The sequence below is a fragment of the Nicotiana tomentosiformis genome, chromosome 8, assembly GCF_000390325.3.
Source record: "Nicotiana tomentosiformis chromosome 8, ASM39032v3, whole genome shotgun sequence".
NCBI classification, from domain to species: domain Eukaryota; kingdom Viridiplantae; phylum Streptophyta; class Magnoliopsida; order Solanales; family Solanaceae; genus Nicotiana; species Nicotiana tomentosiformis.
In genome coordinates, this window is record NC_090819.1 from 133,336,893 (window position 1) to 133,360,088 (window position 23,196).

Consider the following 23,196-nt stretch of genomic DNA (forward strand, 5'->3'; position numbering starts at 1 on the left):
AATACTTGCATAAACATGATTAAAGACCTAACTGCCCCCTCAAATCCCTAAAAACCCATCTCAAATACTTTCCCCCATATTATTAGCAAGCAGACTTCTCTCTGTACGCTTTGGCCATGGAAAAGCACGGGTGAATGTAGCCAAACTTGTTATAGCTTGATACTTTGATAGTACTACTTTATATTTTAGCATTATTATTTTTGTACTGATCCATTTAGGTTAATGGATCACTTAAAAGAGCCTCTTCCTTTTGCTCGAGGTAGATGTTACCTCTCAATGTTGAAAGAATTTTGTTATCTATGTAGTTAATTGTTATAGCTAAAGTTGAAAATTGTGAAGGGTACTTTTGTAAAAATGCAATTTTCTAAAAATTATGCGATGCTTTAATACATCAAATCAAACGGTAGATAAAAAATAATCTCAACATAACTAATGCGAGCACAACTAATGCCAGCATTACTAATACACTTTATTCAGCACTATTCTTATACCACCTACCAAACGACCCCTAAGATATTTGACCTTAGAAAGCATCTTCTGAAAAATCTATAAATTCATATACGCTAATGCTTTGTTCTGCAACTCGTCTTCTCATGCCAAGAAAAAATCTCAGTTTCCTTGGGCAATTTTCTTCGATTCTTAAACCAACCCATTTCAATTCTGTGTCTACTCCTCCGATTCAAACAGTTATTATTATTTCTATTGCTTCCGCAACAGTTTGTTTGGATGGTCGTTACCTATCGTATTGTATCGTATAGTTACTTTAAATACGATGTTTGTTTTGGTTGTTACTTAAATTTTATTGTATCTTAACGTTAAATCCGTCGTTACGTAACGACGAAATATACCACTTTATGTAACGACGGATTTGGTGTGGTTGCGTCGTTATCTTGTCTTTTTCTCTCATCTCACCCTTCACTATTATTAAATAATTTTATTTTATCATTTACCCTACCTTTTTATATAATAAATTTACCATGTATCATTTTTTTCTTTATAATATTACAAATTTATTCTTCATATTGTTGGTGCATGATATCATGAAACAACGACAAACAATATAATCTATCCAAACATTGTATTCATCAAACGATACAGTATAATACAATACGATTGTTTACCCGAAAAAACGAATAGAGTTGAATTTATAAGTAGTTCTAAGGATACATGATATAGATTGATACGAATCGGGAAAATAAGTAAATGTATATTGAAATTAACTGTAAAAAGAATTGATACGAACTCAAATTGAATAGAGAGTGATTGATAAGAGAACAAGATAAACCAATATCCAAAGCCCAAAAAAGGATGGTATTTGCTAGATGTTATGTAAATTTCAGTGAATCTAAATGTCCCCCTTACAAATGATAACAACTCTTAATATAGAGGGGAATCCCATTTTGGATATAATTAAAAATACATAGTGGGGATCACATGATAGATTAATTAATTAGCTTTTCCTTGATTCAAGCCGTGATTTCCGCCGAGATTCTACCCCCAATTGCGGTTATAACGACCTTTCTGTCTTTTGGCTCGATCTCGGTCTCGGTCGCTCTCGATCGTGATCGGTCTCTATTCGCTCGACCTCTATCTGGGATTGATCTCGATCTTGGCCGATCTCAATCTTGATCGGTCTCTCTTTGCTCGACCTCTATTTAGACCGGTCTCTGGGATTCAAACTCGATCCTGGCTGATCTCGATCTTGGTCGGTCTCTGGGGCTCGAACTCGACAACCCAACTTCACATCACAACTCGATATTATAATGATGAACCTCGGTCCATCATGCTCCAATCTTGATTAGTCACACAAAAGGCAAACTCAGTTTTTACCGTATACAGATAGTCCCCTCGTTTCTCGGAAATAAGATGGCGAGAAACGATATGATTTTTCAAACTCCGACTAGATGAATACTGACGTCTGCAACAAGCCCGATTGTGATGTATGTGACAAACATCCCATCGGTCCAGTTACCAAGGCATTAAATGCGCGTCAGTCAATGATCGGCCACTACTAATTTTGAACCGTCGCTCTGAAATCTATAAATAGCTCCCTTTTTCATTATTTCAAACTTTTACCTTCAAATCTTTTTCATTCCAATCTTCAGAGTTCTTCGCCTTCTCCAAAGCTCCCTATTTCCAGGTTTTGGAATTTCTTTGCTTGTTCTTCTCAAAATACCAAATACTTTAATCTCCCTTCTTATTTGTTCACAAAACTTTAGATGGCCAAAATATCTAAAACCGTTCCGCAGAAAGAGGATGCTTCCTCATCTCGGCCGGCCGGTGAGAAACCAGTGGTGGAGCCACGCCTTGTGGAACTTATTCCCGAGGTGTGTGTTATCGATTCCGATGTTAAGGTCGAGAAACCCTCATCGGTTGTTGGTCGATGCGAGCCGGTATCGAGATATATATGCTCGATACCCGAAAGCCTTCTTGATTTGGTGAAAAAATATTTCAATTGGGAAAATAAAGAGGTTGTGATACCGACACCGGAGGAAGCGATCACTACCCACGTGGAAGGGTACCTGAGTATTTAAACTTATCCTTTCACGCTGGGTCCCCTCGATTAGGTCATCGTCGATTTCTGCAAGAAATACCAAGTGACCCTCGGCCAAATTCACCCTTCTTTATGGAGGATCGTAATACTGCTCTGTTTCTTCGTGAGCAAAATCGACGGGCTCCCCTTCACCCTTGACCACCTCGTAAGATTCTATAGCCCTCGAGTCTACCGAGGTGGGCTGATAAAGCTTTAATGCCGGGCCACTAAGGCATTCACCTCGAGTATCGATGAAGATAAAGATCGGGGCTGGATGAGCCGGTTCGTTCAGGTAAAGACCACGGACCTAATCCCGGCGTAGAGCATGTCGTTTCCTAAGAAATGGAATATGAAACGTAAGTATGATGCTGTTTTTAATTTCCGTTTGTTGTGTTTACTTCTCCATCCCTTCTTATCAGTGTTTTTCTCGATGTAACCGTTGCTTGGATGTCGGGTGCGGTTCCCCAACTCAATAACTGGGTCAAGAGCCTGGTTTCGAATTCAACATACGCCGAGCGCGTGTGGCGCGAGTTGTCAAAAGGCCGGTGGGAGGCTCGTACTCATGGTAAACCTTCTTCTTGGCTTACCGATTTCCCCACAGTTCAAGCATTTTTTCAAGCATAAGTTTTACTTACTTTTCTTTTTTTTGTAGGTCTCGGAAAGGATGCGGCCATGAGACCCCCGTCAGCTGATGAAGAAGCTTTACTACCTATCTCAAAACCGGCGAAGGTAATTAAGAGAAAAAGGGCCTCAGACTCCGAGGGTCAAAAACCTAAGAAGAGAGCGGCCCGTAAACCCAAGGGGAACATAATCCCACTAACTATGGAGTCGGTCCTGAGTCTAAGGGATGAAGAAGAAGAAGAAGAAGAAAGTGACTCTAGGCTGGTGGCCCGTGCACGAGCCAGCACCGATATTCAAAATGCTTCAGTACTGGTGGAAGTTGATACTGCTCCATCCAGGCTTGATGAGGTCGAGGAGGAGACTTCGACCCAAGTTCTTGGGCCGATGAGGACCGAGGATGTTTTACCTCGGGGGAAAGAGACCGTCGAAGAGGTGGTGGATGCCGGTGTAGAAACCGAACTTAAGGCTCCCCAAGACGGAGGCGGCACCCAAAAAGACCTACTCGGGGCAATAGAAATCGGGGATTCCCCCTCTTTTCCTTCGTTTTCCCAGTCGATGATACGTGACGCTCAAACTGTGGAGACTGGTCACGGAGAGGGAACCCATGGGGAGAAAAATCCTTTCCATGGTTATTTTGTCGGGGTAGAAGATGTCACCTGTCCGAGTGACTTGGAGGCTTCGAAGAAGAGCTCGAGCGAGGTGGGAGCGCCTTGTCTTTTCAACGAAGCCCAACATGCCCTGAATCGGGTATGTTCATATTTTCTTTGTCAATTCTCATACTTGTATTTTTCTTCCCTTGTATAATTCCTTTTATTTTTGTAGGCTTTTGTGCTCCATCACGAGACATTTTTCTGATCCCGAGGGGAGCTGAGCTAGTACGAAGCCAAAGTTTTGAGGGCTTACTAAGGAGAGAGATGCCTTTAAGCTTCTCAGTGACCAGAGAGAAGGAGAATCAAAAGGACTTCGGGCTGAGCTAGAAGCAGCTCGGAAAGAACAAGATGATCTGGCCGAGCAGATAAAAAGAATCTTTGGTTTTAATGATACTGACTCGGGAGTGATGGCTAACAGCTCGGTCCCGTAGGTCCAGAAAAGCTTGATATGATCAGACAGCTTCGTGTTGAAGTGGATGCAGTGAAAATGGAGGCCGAGGAATGGAAGAAGAATATGGACCGCCTCGCCTCAGAAAAAGAGGCTGCCCGAACTCAACTGGCCTCGGTTGAGATCCAACTCCAAATCTTGAAAGAGAAAACCTTGGTGAAAGCCAAGAAAATTGAGGAGTTCCAGTCTTGGTTGGGCTCAGAACCCTCTGATCGAGAGAGACTGGCCACAGAACTTTCAGCGGCCAAATCGGAGGTCGAAAAAGCCATGGCCAATACTGATGCAATGGTTGCCGTTTACTGGTTCGATACTGAAGCTGCTCAGGTTCGAGCAAAGGAGGTTGTTGAGGCTGCTCAGACTCGAGCAAACTGGGTTGCCGAGCGCACTAAATGCCAGTATAGAAGGGAGACTCTTGAGGAGATCCATGCTCGTGGCTTCGATCTTACGGCCGAGATCGAGAAAGCTAAGGAGCTTGAAGCTGAGACCAGAGTGTTGGCCTTTCGTGATGATGATGATACCAGGAGTATGAGCGGATCTGAAAGTGAAGGAGGCCTCGAGGGAGAAGATGCTGATCCCGGAGAGGACTAAGTCCTTTAGTATTTTTTGTGTTTCTTATAAGACCATTTTGGTCTTTTGTAGAGAAACTTGATCGGGCCATGCTACCCTTGTAAATGATTTTTGACATATATATAAAACTTTCTTCCTTTCCGTCTTATAACATTGCAAAGTTGTATTCTAAGACCCGAGGTTTAGACAATTTGATTAAAACTGAATTAGTATAGCCCTTAGACTTTATGATCGAGTGAGTGCTTGCTCGAATTCGAAATAAGGTAACCCTTAGGTTTTTTGATCGAGGATGGTCTTCTCGAACTCAAGGTAAAAAACAACCCTTAGGCTATTGTAAAAAGATTGTTCAAGGCTTTATCCCCTTTTTTGGATTGAAATAGTTTATCATTTGTATTTGTAATGCCTTGGCATGAAATAAGGAATTGTTCGAGAGTTCGAACAATTTTGAACTCTTTAGAGTTTTTGAGGCTTGATATTATCGAAGCCTTTTATGATTTTGCCAGGGGTAGCCTTCTTAACCGGTTTATGAAAGAATTCGAAGGCATGTTTCTTTACGGAGTTCGGACGTTTCCAATCCGTGTTGATTTGGACATAGCCTCTTTAGTACGAGATTTGCCTCTCGAGCTTATTTTCCCGTTTTACTTCGAGCTTACCCGAAGTGTCAGTCCCCAAGTGGGGTGGCCGTGGCCTATAAAATCGAGGATTTCCTAAAAGGTCTTATGATCTCGGAGTTTATATAATTCGATCTTGTTTATTTTTCGGTCGGCAAACCCCAATTGTGGGGGTAATCATCCGAACTCCGGTTATGGCCGGCCCTTTACGCATGCTTACATAATAGATCGAGGATATGAAATTGTAAAGTATAAATTTTTTTATAAGGTATGAGATATCGGTAAAGAAGAATACTTCTCTTTATAAATCATTATACATGCGTACATGTTCTATGCCAGGGCTCGAGCAAACTACGCGGGCATGGTTCGTTTGACCTTTTGACCCGTACAAATTTTTCCTATTGAGACCCGGTTGCCATGAAGTAACTTCCTTGCATCAAACTTGATATTCGAGGTTAATTCCTCCAGTATTCGAGGTTGGTTGTAAAGAGGCCTCGGATACTATTGAATTGTTCTAAGTCAGCCCGATCAATAGTTGCCTCATTAAAAACCTTGCCGGAAAATCCATTTGGGACAAAACCGGTCTAAGGGGAAAAGAGTGCAACGCATGCTTTGATACCTAAAATCTTGGTGTTTAAGAATCCACTGTTGTTTCTGGTCGAACACTTGAAAGAGTTAGTTTTGAAATACAAATGAACATGGGAGGGACGTACCTTAGCAGTAGTATCGTTTTAGGTGCGATACGTTCCAATTGCTCGGTAGTTGTTTGCCGTTTATTATGCCAAGCTTGTAGGATCCTTTTCCGATGATTTCGAGAACCTGATACGGTCCCTCCCAGTTCGGACCCAGTTTCACTTCATTCGGATTTCGGGTATTGACGGTGACTTTTCTTAACACCAAGTCCACGATGTTAAAATATCGAAGATTGGTCCTTCGATTGTAGTAACTTTCAATCTGCTCTTTTTGGGTGGCTAATCGGACGAGAGCGGCTTCGCGTCTTTCATCCAACAATTCTAGGCTCGTATTCATGGTCTCGTTATTTGACTCCTCTGTTGCATATCGAAACCTGATGCTAGGTTCTCCGACCTCGACCGGGATCAGAGCTTCGGCACCATAAACCAACGAGAACGGTGTTGCTCCGGTACTGGATTTCGATGTTGTGCGGTATGCCCAAAGGACCTCGGGTAGTATTTCTCTTCATTTTCCTTTGGCGTCGGTCAATCTTTTCTTAATATTTTGGATGATGATTTTGTTGGTCGATTCGGCTTGTCCGTTCCTGCAGGGATGATAAGGTGTTGATAGGATCCTTTTGATCTTGTGATCCTCGAGAAATGTAGTTACTTTGCTGCCGATGAATTGTTTTCCATTATCACATACGATCTCGGAGGGCATCCCGAATCAACATATGATGTGATCCAAAATGAAGTCTATGATTTCCTTTTCTCTGACTTTCTCTGACCATATACAACGATACATTATGAAACGATGTATAACAATCATCCAAACAAGGCGTAAGAGATTTGAGTTGTTTTGTTTAAGAACAGATTATAGTACAATGGCCAGCCAATCTAGCAAGCCTCAATCTATTTATGACTTCACTGTCAAGGTCAGCACTTTTACTTTGTTATAATTTTTGGTTTTTCCCTAAATTATGTTTTTATAAATAGAAATATTGCTTCTGTTTGTTTTATTAGTCTCTGAATTAAAAATTGAGTTATGTGGCAGCATTTTCTCGGTTTGTAAGTGATCGAACATTGTTTTTGTATAGAAATGAATCACCACCATAAAAAAAACATGAGAATGATAATTCATTTTTTGTTTTCTTTTGTGTAAAGGTCGCTTATTTTTGTTTTCATTTATGCTTTTGTTTATTTTTTGGTCTATGAATTAGGGCTTTTGCGTTTTGAGGCATCATTTTGATGTTGTGGGTTTGTAAATTATTATGCGTTGTTTGTATGAATATGAATAACCCAGATAAGCAACAATTTAAATGATAATTCATTATTTTACTCATTTATGAGTTTGGTGTAAAGAGAGAGTACCTGTTGTATAGTTAGTTGGAATAACTTGTTAAATGAATAAGGTTAGAGAATCTTCGGACCCTTTTAAAGCTAGAGGAAAAGGGATAATGGTCTGCGCGACGCGTAACTTGTGATGTGTGGTTAGGCGTGTGGGGCTCATATTAAAGAAAAACAAAGAAAAAAATGGGAGGTGCCTAACTTTATTGATAACTTTGATGAAGAAAATGGGAGGTGCCTAACTTTATTGACAACTTTGTTATAAGAAAATGGAAGGTGCCTAACTTTGTTGAAGGATTATAGGACTAAATCTACAACAAGACATCTTCTTTGTAGTAGTTGAATGGCATCTCTTACTATAAATAGAGGCCTCCATTCTTCATTTCAATCACACCAAAATAAGAGAGAAGCAATAGAAGTTAGAGAGAGTAATCCACAGATTGTAGTCTGTGAGATAAATAGTGAGTGTGAGTAATATTGTAGTGAAGTGTTTATAAATAAAGAGTGTTATTTCTTTCAAGATTGTAGTAGTCTCTTGACACTACTAAGTTGTAATATTATAGTGGTTATATTGCTCCGCTCGGGTATTGTATTTTACTCATTAAAAGAGTTGGTGTCGTTGTTACTCTCTTGTGTTATTATTATTTGTCGTGGATATTATTCCTGGGAGGGATTATTATTTTTTCCAACAACGTAGTATCAGATCCATGGAAAATTATGGTACACTGTCTTTTCAGTACCCCCGTCTCACAAAAGATAATTATGAGAAATTGTGTCTACGTATGAAAGCCATTCTTGGCTCTTAGGATGTGTGGAAAATCGTAGATTGAGGGTATGCAAAATTTGATAATGAGGAAGCTCTGCCTCAAAATAAAAAAGATGTCTTGGTAAAGACAAGGAATCTACCACCTCAAAGAAAGCTTGGGAGATTTTACAAAATACTCTTCATGGAGTTGACAAGGTGAGAAAGTTAAAACTTCAAACTCTAAGGGCTGATTTTGAAGTTTTAAAAATGAAAGAATTCGAATGCATTTTAGATTATTGTTCAAAAGTGAAGGCTGTTGTAAATCAATTAAGAAGATATGGGGAGGACATAAAAGATGTTCGTGTGGTAGAAAAGATCCTTCACACTTTAACACTTAAATTTGATTTTGTGGTGTGTGCTATTGAGGAGTCTAAAGATTTAGACTCTATAATGGTAGAGCAATTGAAGGGTTGTTTCCATGCCCATGAAGAAAAGATCAAGAGAAGACAAGAAGTACCATTGGAGCAACTTCTTAAAACTCGGGCATCCTTCAAAGATTATGGAGGTGAAAAGAGCTATCGAGGGAATGGACGGGGACGAGATCGTGGCAGTCATGGAAGAGGAAGAAGAAACGCTAAGAACTTCAACAATGAAGTTAAAATCCACCGGACATTCAGAGGTCATGGTCGTGGACATAGAGGAGGAAGAGGACATGGCTACTACCAAGAAAATAATGGACAAAGGTATGACAAATCAAAAATTGAGTGTTATAATTGTCCTAAATTTGGCCATTACTCTTGGGAATGTCGTAGCAATGTTGAAGAAAAAGCTAACCTTGTTGACGACAAGAAAGAAGAAGTTGAGTACGCTGTTGATGACACTCAAGGAATGAGACAAGGATGATTGCAGTTCGTGGTATTTGGACAATGGAGCAAGCAATCATATTTGTGGATGCAAAGAGAAATTTGTGGAAATCAATAAAACAGTGAGAGGTAATGTGTCCTTTGGAGATACCTCAAAGATTCAAATTGAAGGGATATGTACGATTCTTATCTCCTGTAAAGATGGTAGTCATAAGTTAATTCAAGATGTCCCAAAATTAAAAATTAATATTTTGAGTTTGGGCCAATTTCTTGAAAAGGAATATGACATCCACATGAAAAATATGCATCTTTGGCTTAGAGATTCAAGTGTAATTCTAATTGCTAAAGTGCATATGGCTAAGAATAGATTATTCTCTCTGAATCTTAAGAAAATTGATGCAAAGTGTTTGAAGGCTAATGTGCAAGATGAATCATGGTGTGGCACATGCGATTTGGGCACTTAAATTTTGAAGCACTCAAATCAATGGGAGAAAAGAGCATGGTGCATGGGATACCATCAATAAGCCATCCCAATCAATTGTGTGAAGCTTGTCTTCTTGGAAAACATGCAAGGAGGAGTATTCCAAAGGAGGCCATGTCAAGATCAACCAAGCCTCTTCAGCTTGTTCACACTGATGTATGTGGACCAATCAATCCACCTTCCTTTGGTAAATGTAAATACTTTCTACTTTTCATTGATGACTTTAGTAGAAATACTTGGGTTTATTTCTTGAACAAAAAATCTGAAACTTTTGTTGCTTTTAAAACTTTCAAAGTACTTGTAGAAAAAGAAAGTGGCTATGAAATAAAAGCTTTAATGTCCAATAGAGGAGGCAAATTCACTTCAAAAGAATTTAATGACCTTTGTAAATCTCATGGAATTCATCGCCCTCTAATGGTACCTTATTCACCCCAACAAAATGGAGTTGCAGAGAGAAAGAATCGAACGATTCTTAATATGGCTAGATGTATGTTAAAATCTAAAAATATGCCCAAGGAATTTTGGGCAAAAGCTGTATCTTGTGCAGTTTATTTGAACAACATGTCTCCAACAAAGAATGTTAGAGATCAAACCCCTCAAGAAGCATGGAGTGGAAGAAAGCCAAGTGTCAAGCACTTGAGAATCTTTGGGAGCATAGCCTATGCTCATGTGCCACATCAAGGTAGAGCGAAGCTTGACGATCGAAGTGTCAAGCATGTGTTTGTTGGCTATGATACGAGTTCAAAAGGCTATAAGCTATACAACCCAAGTAGCGGCAAGATGGTGGTAAGTCACGATGTTGAATTTGATGAAGAATTGGCATGGAACTGGGAAGCTCAGGAAGAAACTTCATATGATTTTCTTCCATACTTTGGTGATAAAGAAGAACCAGAGACCATGGAACCTGTGCAGGATACAACTCCACCTCCTTCTCCAACAAATGTTGCATGTCCTTCTTCTCAAGAAAGTTCAAATGAACAACCGCAAAGGACAAGGAGTATTCAAGAACTCTATAAGGACACAGAGGAAGTTACTAATTTTGATTTTTATATTGTCTCTTTGCTGATAGTGAACCAATGAACTTTGATGAAGCTGTTGAAGACAAAAGGTGGAGACAAGCCATGGAGGAGGAGATCGAGTCAATAGAGAAGAACAACACTTAGGAGTTAACAACACTTCCCAAGGGTCATCGAGCAATTGGAGTTAAATGGGTATACAAGGAAAAGAAGAATGCTGATGGAGATGTGGAGAGATACAAGGCAAGACTTGTGGCTAAAGGCTACAAGCAAAGGCAAGGCATTGACTATGAAGAAGTCTATGCCCCTGTTGCCTGCATGGAGACGATTCATTTGCTTATCTCTTTGGCGGCGCAAATGAAGTGAAAGATCCATCAACTAGATGTCAAGTCAGCATTTTTGAATGGCTATCTTGAAGAAGAAGTCTATGTTGAACAACCATTGGGCTTTGTGGTCAAAAACCATGAAGATAAAGTGTTGCGGTTGAAAAAAGCTTTATATGGATTAAAGCAAGCCCCACGAGCATGGAATAGTTGCATCGACAAGTATTTTCAAAACAATGGGTTTACTCGTTGTCTCCATGAATATGCTCTTTACCTTAAAGTTCATACTAATGGAGATATCTTACTTGTTTGTCTTTATGTTGATGATCTTATTTTCACGGGTAATAACTCAAGTTTGCTTGAAGCTTTTAAGAAAGATATATCTCGTGAGTTCGAGATGACAGATGTAGGGCTCATGTCATACTACTTGGGCCTAGAAGTGAAGAAGATGGAGGGGGAAATTTTCATCTCTCAAGAAATCTATACAAAGGAGATCTTGAAGAAGTTCAACATGCTCGATTGCAACCCCGTGAACACACCGATGGAGAGTGGGACAAAATTGTCCAAGTTTAATGAAGGAGAAAATGTGGATCCCACATTTTTCAAAAGTCTTGTGGAAAGTTTGAGGTACTTGACTTGTACCAGGCCAGATATACTCTTTGCAGTTGGAGTAGTAAGCCGCTTCATGAAAGCTCCTACCTCCACCCATTTGAAAGTCACTAGAAGAATTCTTCGTTACCTAAAAGGTACGATCGACTTTGGGTTATTTTATTCTTCTTCTAATGATTTCAACCTTATGGGATTTTGTGATAGTGATTATGCGGGAGATATTGATGATAGAAAAAGCACAACTGACTTTGTGTTTTTCTTTGGTGATTCTGTTTTTTCTTGGAGTTCAAAGAAACAGTCCATAGTTACTCTCTCGACTTGTGAAGCCGAATATATAGCAACAACATCATATACCTGTCATGCTATTTGGTTAAGAAGATTATTGAAGGAGCTCAATTTGCCACAAATTGAAGCTACAGAGATTTGTATTGATAACAAATCTGCATAGGCACTCGCCAAGAATTCGGTGTATCATGATCGAAGCAAGCATATAGATACAAGATATCATTTCATCAGAGAGTGCATTGCCAAGAAGGAAGTCAAGCTCAAATATGTGAAGTCTCATGATTAGCCTGCAGATATCTTTATAAAACCTCTTAAGTTTGAGGATTTTCAGAGATTGAGATCAAGTCTTGGAATGAAAAAGAAAAATCAAAATTAAGGGAGAGATTTGTGGGGCTCATATTAAAGAAAAACAAATAAGAAAATGGGCGGTGCCTAACTTTGTTGACAACTTTGTTGAAGAAAATAGGAGGTGCCTAATTTTGTTGACAACTTTGTTGAAGAAAATGGGAGGTGCCTAACTTTGTTGACAACTTATAGGACTAAATCAACAACAATACATCTTCTTTGTAGTAGTTGAATGACATCTCTTACTATAAATTGAGGCCTCCATTCTTCATTTCAATCACACCAAAATAAGAGAGAAGCAATAGAAGTTAGAGAGAGTAATCCACAGATTGTAGTTTGTGAGATAAATAGTGAGTGTGGGTAATATTGTAGTGAGGTGTTTATAAATAAAGAGTATTGTTTCTTTTAAAATTGTAGTAGTCTCTTGACACTACTAAGTTGTAATATTGTAGTGGTTATATTGCTCCACTCGGATATTGTATTTTACTTATTAAAAGAGTTGGTGTCGTTGTTACTCTCTTGTGTTATTATTATTTGTCGTGGATATTATTCCTGGGCGGGGTTATTATTTTTCCCAACAAGGCGCACGCCCCAGGTTGAACAAAGGGCGGAGGGGATCCATTGAATTTTGAACTGTGACCAGTGAGCACAAAGCCCCGAGGATTCGCCGGTCATTGGAAAACAAAGATAAGCAGAAGGTGTAGAGTTGTTATATATGGTATCCATTTAGGGCTAGCAGCAAACTAAGGTCTGTTGTAGTATTTGTTATCCAAACATGGGGTTCGTTTTCGTTTCTTTATAGTTAAAAAAAGTGGTTTTAAGTGTTTATTCATTTATATAACACTAAGGTTGAGAGTATTGTTTTTCTCAGGATAATACAGTTTAAGCTGTAATCTTGATAAGATTTTGTATTACTGAACTTCATTTGACTTTTATAGGATGCTAAGGGTAATGATGTTGATCTCAGCATTTACAAGGGAAAGGTCCTTATCATTGTCAATGTTGCATCACAGAGGTATGTGTTAGCTTCATAGTTATCTTATTCATTATAGGTTTGAGAGCCTTTTTTCTGGTTTTATTTGCTTCTTTTCATTGTGAAGTTCCCATGTGTTGTTCCCAAAAAATTGACTGAAAGTATCCCGAGCAGACATCCACATTGGAATTGATATTTCATCGATCAAGGGAAAGAATGCATAGTAATTTAACTTCTAATTATTTGTAAATGTGGTTTGATACTCAGAATTCTGATGGTGTATGAATACCATTCTGTTGATCTAGCACATTTTGTGGATCTGTAATCTGTTACATTTCCATATGTCTTCTGTCATATGAACTTAGCGTGGTCTGGTTTTTCAGAGTTCAATTGAACATCAACTCAGCCTTTTCTTAGACGTTTTCTATGAGAAATTAAACTAAAAGCTTATCATCCTAGACGATCTTATCGGATAAGGCATTCCTTTCCCATGCTGAAAATATTATGTATCTGGCCAACTATAAAAACTGATTATTAAAACGTGGTGATGGAACATTTCTAGATCGGATATGAGTATCTGACATTGATCGACTTTCTAATGGGGGATGTGCATTGATTACAAGCAGTTGAACAAGGTCACAGTCAAGAACAAGTATTCTTTGCCTCATATTGATGATTTGTTTGACCAGCTTCAGGGAGTGAGGGTGTTCTCCAAGATTGATTTGAGGTCCGAGTATCACCAGCTGAAGATTCGGGATTCGGATATTCTTAAGACAACTTTCAGGACCCGTTATGGACATTATGAGATCCTTGTAATGTCGTTTGGGCTGACCAATGCCCCAACAGCGTTCATGCATTTGATGAATGGTGTATTCCAGCCCAATTTGGACTCATTCGTTATTTTATTCATTGATGACATCCGGGTGTACTCTTGTAGCTAGGAGGAGCATGCTCAGCACTTGATGGTTGTGTTACAGATATTGACGGAGGAAAATCTTTATGCAAAGTTCTCCAAGTGCGAGTTTTGGCTCGATTCAGTAGCATTCATAGGGCACGTGGTGTCCAGTGAGGGTATTCAGGTGGATCCGAAGAATATAGAGGCAGTGCAGAGTTGGCCTAGACCATTCTCCGCCACGGATATTAGGAGCTTTCTTGGTTTGGTGGGCTATTACCGTCACTTTGTAGAGGGATTTTCATCTATTGCATCGCCTTTGACCAAATTGACCCAAAAGGGTGCTCCTTTCAGGTGGTTGGACGAGTGTGACGAGAGATTTCAGAAGATCAAGACTGCTTTGACCATAACTCCAGTGTTAGTTCTACCATCAACTTCAGGTTCTTACACCGTGTATTGTGACTCCTCGAGGATAGGCATTGGATGTGTTCTGATGCAGGAAGGTAGGGTGATTGCCTATGCCTCGCGCTAGTGGAAGACCCATGAGAAGCACTATCCTATCCATGATCTTGAGTTAGCAACCATTGTTCACGCCTTAATGTTTTGGCGCCATTATTTGTATGGGGTTCATTGTGAGATCTATACTGATCACCGGAGTCTGCAGTATTTGTTTAAGCAAAAGGATATTAATTTGCATCAGCGGAGATGGTTATAGCTTCTTAAGGACTATGATATCACTATTTTGTACCATCCGGGGAAGGCCAATGTGGTGGCCGATGCTTTGAGTCACCGGGCGGAGAGTTTGGGGAGTTTAGCATATCTTCTGGCAGCAGAGAGACTCTTGGAATTGGATGTTCAGGCCTTAGCGGGCCAGCTTGTTAGACTGGATATTTCGAAGCCGAGTCGGGTATTGGCTTGCGTGGTCTCCATGTCTTCTCTTTATGACCGTATCAGGGAGCGTCAGTATGATGACCCGCACCTATTTGTTCTTCAGTACAGGGTTCGGCAAGGTGATGCTAGGGACGTGACTATTGGTGATGACGACATGTTGAGGATGCAGGGCCGAATATGTGTGCCTAATGTAGATGGGCTTAGGGAGGTGATTCTTGAGTTGGCCCATAGCTTGCGGTACTCCATCCATCTAAGTGCCGCGAAGATGTACCAGGATTTGAGACAACACTATTGGTGGAGGCAGATAAAGAAGGATATAGTTGGGTTTGTGGCTCGGTGTCTCAACTAACAGCAAGTTAAGTATGAACATCAGAGACTGGGTGGCTTGCTTAAGAGATTAGAGATACCAGAGTGGAAGTGGGCGCGGATCACCATGGACTTCGTAATTGGGCTCCCACGGACGTCGAGGAAGTTCGATGCTATTTGGGTTATTGTGGATCGGTTGATCAAGTCTGCGCACTTCATTCCAGTTGGTACTACTTACACTTCAGAACGGTTGGCAGAGATTTATATCAGAGTGATTGTTCGCCTGCATGGTGTCCTAGTTTCCATCATTTCAGATAGGGGCACTCAGTTTACATCGCAGTTTTGGAGGGTCGTGCAGCGAGAGTTGGGTACTCAGGTTGAATTGAGCACGACTTTTCACCCTCAAACGGACGGGCAGTCCGAGCGAACTATTCAAATATTGGAGGACATGTTGCGTGCTTGTGTCATTGACTTTGGGGGTTCATGGGATTTGCTTTTTGCCTCTCGCAGAGTTTGCATATAACAACAATTATCAGTCGAGCATTCAGATGGCTCCGTACGAGGCTTTATATAGGAGGAGGTGTAGATCTCCAATAGGATGGTTTGAACCGAGTGAGGCTAGGCTCTTGGGCACAGACTTGGTCCAGGATGCATTAGATAAGGTGAAATTGATTCAGAAGCGGCTTCGCACGGCACAGTCTAGGCAAAAGCGCTACGGGGACAAGAAGGTCCGTGATGTGTCTTTTATGGTTGGGGAGAAGGTTTTGCTGAAGGTATCACCCATGAAGGGTGTTATGACGTTTGGGAAGAGGGGCAAGTTGAGCCCCCTGGTTTATTAGGCCTTTTGAGGTGCTTCAGAGGATAGGGAAGGTGGCTTATAAGATTTCCTTGCCACCTAGCTTGTCGAGTGTGCATCCAGTGTTTCATGTTTCCATGCTCTGGAAGTATGTTGGCGATCCGTCCCATGTTTTGGACTTCAGCACGGTTCAGTTGGAGGGTGATATGACTTATGATGTGGAGCCGGTGACCATTTTGGATCGACAGGTTCGGAATTTGAGGTCAAAGGACATAGCGTCAGTGAAGGTGAAATGGAGAGGTCAGCCTGTGGAGGAGGCCACCCGGGTGACCGAGCGGGAGATGCGGAGCAGATATCCACACCTATTTGAGACTTCAGGTATGTTTCTAGACCCGTTCGAGGACAAACAGTTGTTTAAGAGGGAGAGGATGTAACGACCCGGCCGGTCATTTCGAGAGTTATAGCTCCGTTTTCTCCATTTCTACTTCCTTTTATGCTTTTCAGCTATATTATGATATATCGGGTTAGTTGATTCAGGTCCGTAGTAGTTTCTGAGTGAATTGGGATACATAGTCTCTAAAGTAGAAGCTTAAGTTGGAAAAGTCAACCAAGCATTGACTTATGTATAAAAGACCTCGGATTTAAACTTTTTATAGTTCCGTTAGCTCTATTAGGTGATATTGGACTTGGGAGTGCATTCAGAATGAGATTTGGAGGCCCGTGGTAGAATGAGTCTTTTATTGGCGAAAGTTGGAATTGTTGCAATTTTGGTAGGTAGTGGAAATATTGATATCGGGGTCGGAATGGAATTTCGGAAGTTGGAATAGGTTTGTGGTGTTATTTTTTATTTGTGTGTAAAATTTGAGGTCATTCGGACGTGGTTTAGCGGGTTTCAACATCGTTGGTGGAATTCGGAAGTTTAGAAGTCCTTAGGCTTGAATCCGAGCGTAATTTGGTATTTTGATGCTGTTTTGAGTGATTCAAAGGTTAGAATAAGTTCGCATGGTGTTATATGACATGTTGGCATGTTTGGTTGAGGTCCCGAGGGCCTCGAGTGAGTTTCGGGTGGTTAACGGATCATTTATTGCCTTGGTGAGATAGCTGATCTGCTGTTGTATTTTGGTTCTGGTTTCCTCTTACTCATTCGCAAGAAGGGCCTCGCGTTCGCGAAGAGTGTTTCTGAGATGATGAATTTTTGTTCTACATGTTCGCGAAGGTGAGGACAGGAATGTGAAGGCTAGGGCAGTGTGTGCATCGCTAATGCGTGAGTGGTGTCGCGCTCGCGAAGAGGAGTAAGGCTGGTGGGGACCCCAGGTCCTTGGTCTACGCATTCGCGAGGTGAGGGTCACGTCCGCGAAGGTTTGAGCTAGTAAGGCATCGTGGTCGCGAGTGGTAGACCGTGTTCACTTAGAAGGGATTTCTGGGCTGAGGCAGTTGTGCTTCACGAATGCAAGGGTACTTCCGCGTTCGTGAAGAAGGAAATCTAGGCAGCAGTGTTAAATTTCAAAATCGAGGGTTTGTGCCCATTTTTCATATTTTGAGCTAGATACCACGGATTTAGGAAATTTTTGAAGGGATTTTTAGGGAGTTGGTTAGGGTAAGTGTTTCTCACTTAGTTTTGGTTAAATTTCATGATTATATCTTAATTTTTATCATCTAAATTGTGATTTGGGGTGAAAATTGGGATTAAAGTGGAAGAGTTCTTGAGATGGAATTTTGAGGTTTTGAAGGGGATTTTGTTGTTGGATTTTGGTAAATTTGGTAGGGTTAGACTCGTGAGTGAATGGGCTTTTGGGTTTTGTGACTTTTGTCGGATTCCAAGATGTGGGCCCGGTGGCCGGGACTGAGCCAGTTTCGGGTTTTGAGTCTAATTTAGTAGTTTTCTTGTGGAATTGATTCCTTTAGCATATATTAATGGTATTGTACTGCTTGTGGCTAGATTCAGGACGCTCAGAGGCCGATTCGAGAGGCAAGGGCATTACGGGGTAGAGATTTGCTCGGATTAAGGGAAGTAACGGTTTTAAATCTGGTCCTGAAGGTGTGAAACCCCGGATTTATGTGTCATGTGACTATTTGGAGGTGACACACATGCTAGGTGACGGGCGTGTGGGTGTGGACCGTTGGGGGATTGTGACTTAGTCCGTCCCGTAGCAACTGTAAAGTTGAACAACCTGTTGAAGATATATTATCCTCATGTGTATTACAAAGATTTGTTGTAAATCATGCTAGATACCATGTCTAGGCCTTATGCCAGTATTGTTTGGACCCTTGGAGGTCTTTTCTTGCTATCCTCCCACTGATTTTGGTTGATAATCTATACTCAATCATGTTCATGCATTTTTACATCATAGCTCAGTCTCTATTACTTTATTTGATGCATCATATCAATGTTGGTTGGGCTGATTACTTGATCTCTGAGATCCCGAGAGACTGGAGAGATTATGACTGAGTGAGGCTGAGGGTCTGATTGTGAGGACATTTATGGGATCGGGCTGCACGCCATAGCATGTTTCATTGATTCTGTCATGATGGGCATTGATATAGCGCTTGGGCTGAAGGAGCCTCTCCGGAGTCTGTACACACCCCCAGTGAGCGCAGGTACCTACTGAGTGCGAGTGCGGAGTGCCGAGTGCTGGGTGATAGGGAGGCATGAGTAATTGTGAGGTTGGAGTGACTGGAAGGACTGAGTGATGTTTTTTCTTGAGGGGCGGTATATGATTTCATCCTTTGTGCTCATAGATGCTGTGAGTCCTTGTTTGAGAAATGTTGAAAGATATTTTTATTGGTTTTACCTGAACTGGATTTAAACAAGCTGATTTGACTTAAACACTGGTTTTTAAATCATGTTGTACTTTATGGAATTTTTGTGATATGAACTATACTTGCATTTAGCTCGTCACTACTTCTCAGCCTTTATTTATTTCTGTTACTTACTGAGTTGGTGTACTCACGTTACTCCCTGCACCTGGTGTGCAAATCCAGGCATTTCTTGCCATGGTAGCGGTTGTTGATATATATTCAGTAGCGGATCATCGGATATAGCAAGGTAGTTGCCTGGCGATCACAACCCTATTTTTCTTCTTCCTTATCTTCCCCTTAGTTGTATTGGTCTTTCCCAAAATATGCTAATCTTGATGTTATCAGACAGTTTGTAGTAGTTATTCATGACTTAGTGACACCCCGATGTCGGGTTATCTTTTTCGCATTCTATTTTTATTTTGGTTTGAACTCTTTAATGAATATTCTAGTAAAGTATAGCTTTGACTTATCTTTTAAATGAAATATCGATGTGTTTTGGAAATGTGTCGGCTTGCCTAGTACCACGATAGGTGCCATCACGACGGGTTAGGTTTTGGGTTGTGACAAGTTTTACTTCTTGTATTTGCATTATGATTTTCTAGCTTATTTATGTCTACTCCTATAAATTAAGTTTTAGTTTTATGACATATATATTGAGGGTATAGTCGTTGAAGTTTTTTGCAAGCAATCAAATCTCTGCATTAGTGTCTCCTCCCCTCCTGGTACCACGGTGGCTTTCCTTCAATCATTGTTCTCTATTAATACAAGCAAGCTTTCATTCAGTTCTCTCGCTGCAAATTATGATCTAGACATTGGCTTTCCCGCACGGCACTGACAGTCAAGTCTAGCATGCGGACGGGTCCTTCAACTGGCGAAAAGTAAGCACACGAAAGTCGGTTGCTTTGTCTTACGTCGCCCTTCCCAGGTATCTCAGGAAGTCAATGCACAACAATACCCAAGTCAAACGTGTGATATGGATATTTAAAATAAATTATTTTATGCGTACTGTTTTTTTAAAAAAAAAATATATACTAACATTTAGCAGCAATAGAGCATGCACACCGATTGTGGATAAAATTTTACTCTCTTAATACTTATAGCCGTGAAGACAAAGAAAAAACAAACAAAGAAAAATGAAAAAAAAAGGATCTCAAATCTGTAGCATTAAAGTATTAGTACTAGAAAGTAGAAAGTATCAAAGAAATTAAATCTCGAATTGGAAAATGTACTTCATAAGATAAGAAATTTGTTTTTTGTTCCTATTTGAGAAAAGAGCTCGTGTCAGTATGCACTTCTGGGAGGATTACAACAACAACAACAACCCAATGGGATCTCACAAATGAAATCTGTGGAGTGTAATGTGTACGTAGATCTTACCTCTACCCTGGAGAGCAGAGCTGATTAATCCTTCAAATATCAGGGTACTTGCACTTTTTAAACTGGAAGGATGAAAAATGAGTGGGAGTTACAAAATAAAAGTTAAAGCCAAATGTGTATATAAAATGCTGAAAATGATGAGTTAAATTTATTTAGCTAACTCAATAAAAAACAAATAACTATTACAAATTTATATGAAGAATAATAAATTGACAATTGCCTGCTTATTTATAAAAATATTTTTTCAGGTTGTACAATAGAAATTAAATCATATAAAAATAAAAGCACTCATAAGTGAACATGAAAATGTGACGTTCAACCTGAAAGTTTTAAGTTTTGGTATTTGTCTCATCCATAAACATTATATTATACGTAAAAAGGAAAAATAGAACACTAACATTATTCAAAATTGAGAATTGAGACAAACAAAATAAAGCGAGAATTCAAATTATTCACAAAAGAAATTAATTTTTCAATTCATAAGTGAAGGAAGTTATTTATTCTCTTTTAGAGATAACTTTTTTGACAAAGTAGATTTCTTAAAGATGTATTCTACCAAATACTTACTCTCTTAATATTGTGCCTGAGCATAGAAGAAAAAAAAAGAAAGATTTCAAAGTTGTATTTGAAATAGAATTTATTTTGTTCCCATATTAGGAAGAATCTTGTGTCAGCATGATGCATTTACTGACAACAACAACAACAACAACAATCCATTGAGTTCTCGCAAGTGGGGTCTGGGGAGGGTAGAGTATACGCAGACCTTACCCCTACTCCGAAGCGTATAGGGAGCCTGTTTCCGAAAGACCATCGGCTCAAGAAGACGAAAAGATATATTATATTAGTACCATCATTAGAACCGTAGGAAATGCATTTAACTTATATACCCAGCATCCCCCTCGTGTTTTGCCGATGTGGGACTCTATTTTAAGTCTAGGGTGTTACATACACCCACTCTTATGGACTCAGCGTCCTCGCTGATATTTGCCCCACCGCATGGGATTTGCCTAGACTCAGCACTAAGGTTTGCACCGCCTAACCGGGATTTGCCTAAACTCAGTTGAATACTAACCCACCATCAACATGGCTGACACAAGAATGGCTCTGATACCATTTGTAGCAGACCAACCCGCTAGTGATATTGTCCGCTCTAGGCTTAGACCTTCACGGATTTAACATGCGTCACTAGGGTCTAAGGCTTGTTAACTTATATACCCAGCATCACTCTTGGGTTTTGCCGATATGGGACTCTGTCTAAAATTTGGGATGTTAAATCGTCATTATGGAATGGAGAAAAAAAATAAGTTAAATAATACAACAGGAAATTCTTTGTTTTTCATCTTTGATTTATCTTTTGGATAGGGAACACACCAATAATTAAGAAGGGGTGTACGGATGCACATACACCAAGAATTCTATATATATGCACCAAGAACTATTTCTTACTTACAAACGCTATACAAATTCAAAAAAAAAAAGAGAGAGAACTAGAGTTTAAAAAAAAAGAGAGAAACATAACAAAATGAGCGCTTCAAGTTCATCGAACATTTCCAATGAAGATTATTGAAAATTATATCGTGGAATATTAGTCACTGTTATGAGAAAAATATATTTAGAAAATAGGCTATAGAAGCGTACCTACGGATGCACAAACCTCACTTGGTAATACTACAAGAGTGTGAAACGCACATCAAATGGAAAACTAGCACTAAACATGAAAACTTGGTGTTACAATGGGACAAAGAACGCATCAACTATGATAGATATCACCAAGAAAACGCAAGAGAGATTGATAAATATATTTTGTCAAATATTCAGATGGTTAAATATCCATCGGTTAAGTTCAAATTTCATGGAGTTTATGGAGATCTAACATATGGTCTAGATTTAGAACCATTAAAATTGACACCACATCCTGAGTCACGTAATAAGTTATATGATACATCACGAGCTATGATCGGGGGATGCTAATCTAACCCGCCCAATAGAGAGAAGCATCAGATCTCCAAATACAAAAGAGCAGATGAATAACTTCATCAATTTTACGGTTAGCCCCGGTATTTTAGATTTAGACTTTAGCCCCTTTATATATGGAGCTACCAAATCACCACAAAGATTATCCAAATAAAGCGAGAATTCAAATTATTCACAAAAGAAATTAATTTTTCAATTCATAAGTGAAGGAAGTTATTTGTTCTCTTTTAGAGATAACATTTTTGATAAAGTAGATTTCTTAAAAATGTATTCTACCAAAAACTTACTCTCTTAATATTGTACCTGAGAATAGAAGAAAGAAAAAAAAAGGTTTCAAAGCTGTATTTGAAATGAAATTTATTTTGCTCCAATATTAGAAAGAATCGCGTGTCAGCATGATGCAGTTACTGACTACAACAACAACAACCCATTAAGTTCTCACGAGTGGGGTCTAGGGAGGGTAGAGTGTACGCAGACCTTACCCCTACTCCGAAGAGTATAGGGAGCCTATTTTCGAAAGACCATCGGCTCAAGAAGACGAAAAGAGACATTATATTAGTACCATCAATAGAACCACAGGAAATGCATTTACTGAATATATTTATGAAACAAGAGGTAAAAGTTTGGCTTCACCAACTGTGATATATCTTTAGCCTTGTGAAGAAATATAGAATGGTCGTGTCATAGCGAGGGCTCAAGTCAAGTTTTACATACACCCCCTCTTATAGACTTAGCGTCCTCGCTGAGGTTTGTCCCACCGCATGAGATTCGCCTACACTTAACTCCAAGGTTTGCCTCGCCTAACCGAGATTTGCCTATACTAAGTTGAACTCTAACCCAACATCGGCAAGGCTAATACAAAAGTGGCTCTATTACCATTTGTAACAGGCCAGCCCGCTAGTGATATTGTCCGCTCTATGCCTAGGCCCTCATGGGTTTAAAATGCGTCACTAAGGTCTATGGCTTGCTAACTTATATACCCAGCATCACCCTTGTGTTTTGCCGATGTGGGACACTATCTAAAGTCTGGGGTGTTACATACACTCCCTCTTATGGACTCAGCATCCTCGCCG

General features: G+C 39.9%; 1 long non-coding RNA gene across 1 annotated transcript; it reads left to right on the forward strand.

Moving 5' to 3' along the window:
• Positions 1-533: 533 nt before the first annotated feature.
• LOC138896740 (uncharacterized) lies at positions 534-13,121 on the forward strand. The gene is made up of 3 exons (XR_011410141.1): positions 534-716; positions 6,947-7,036; positions 13,054-13,121. It is a non-coding gene; the product is annotated as an uncharacterized lncRNA (long non-coding RNA).
• Positions 13,122-23,196: the final 10,075 nt, after the last annotated feature.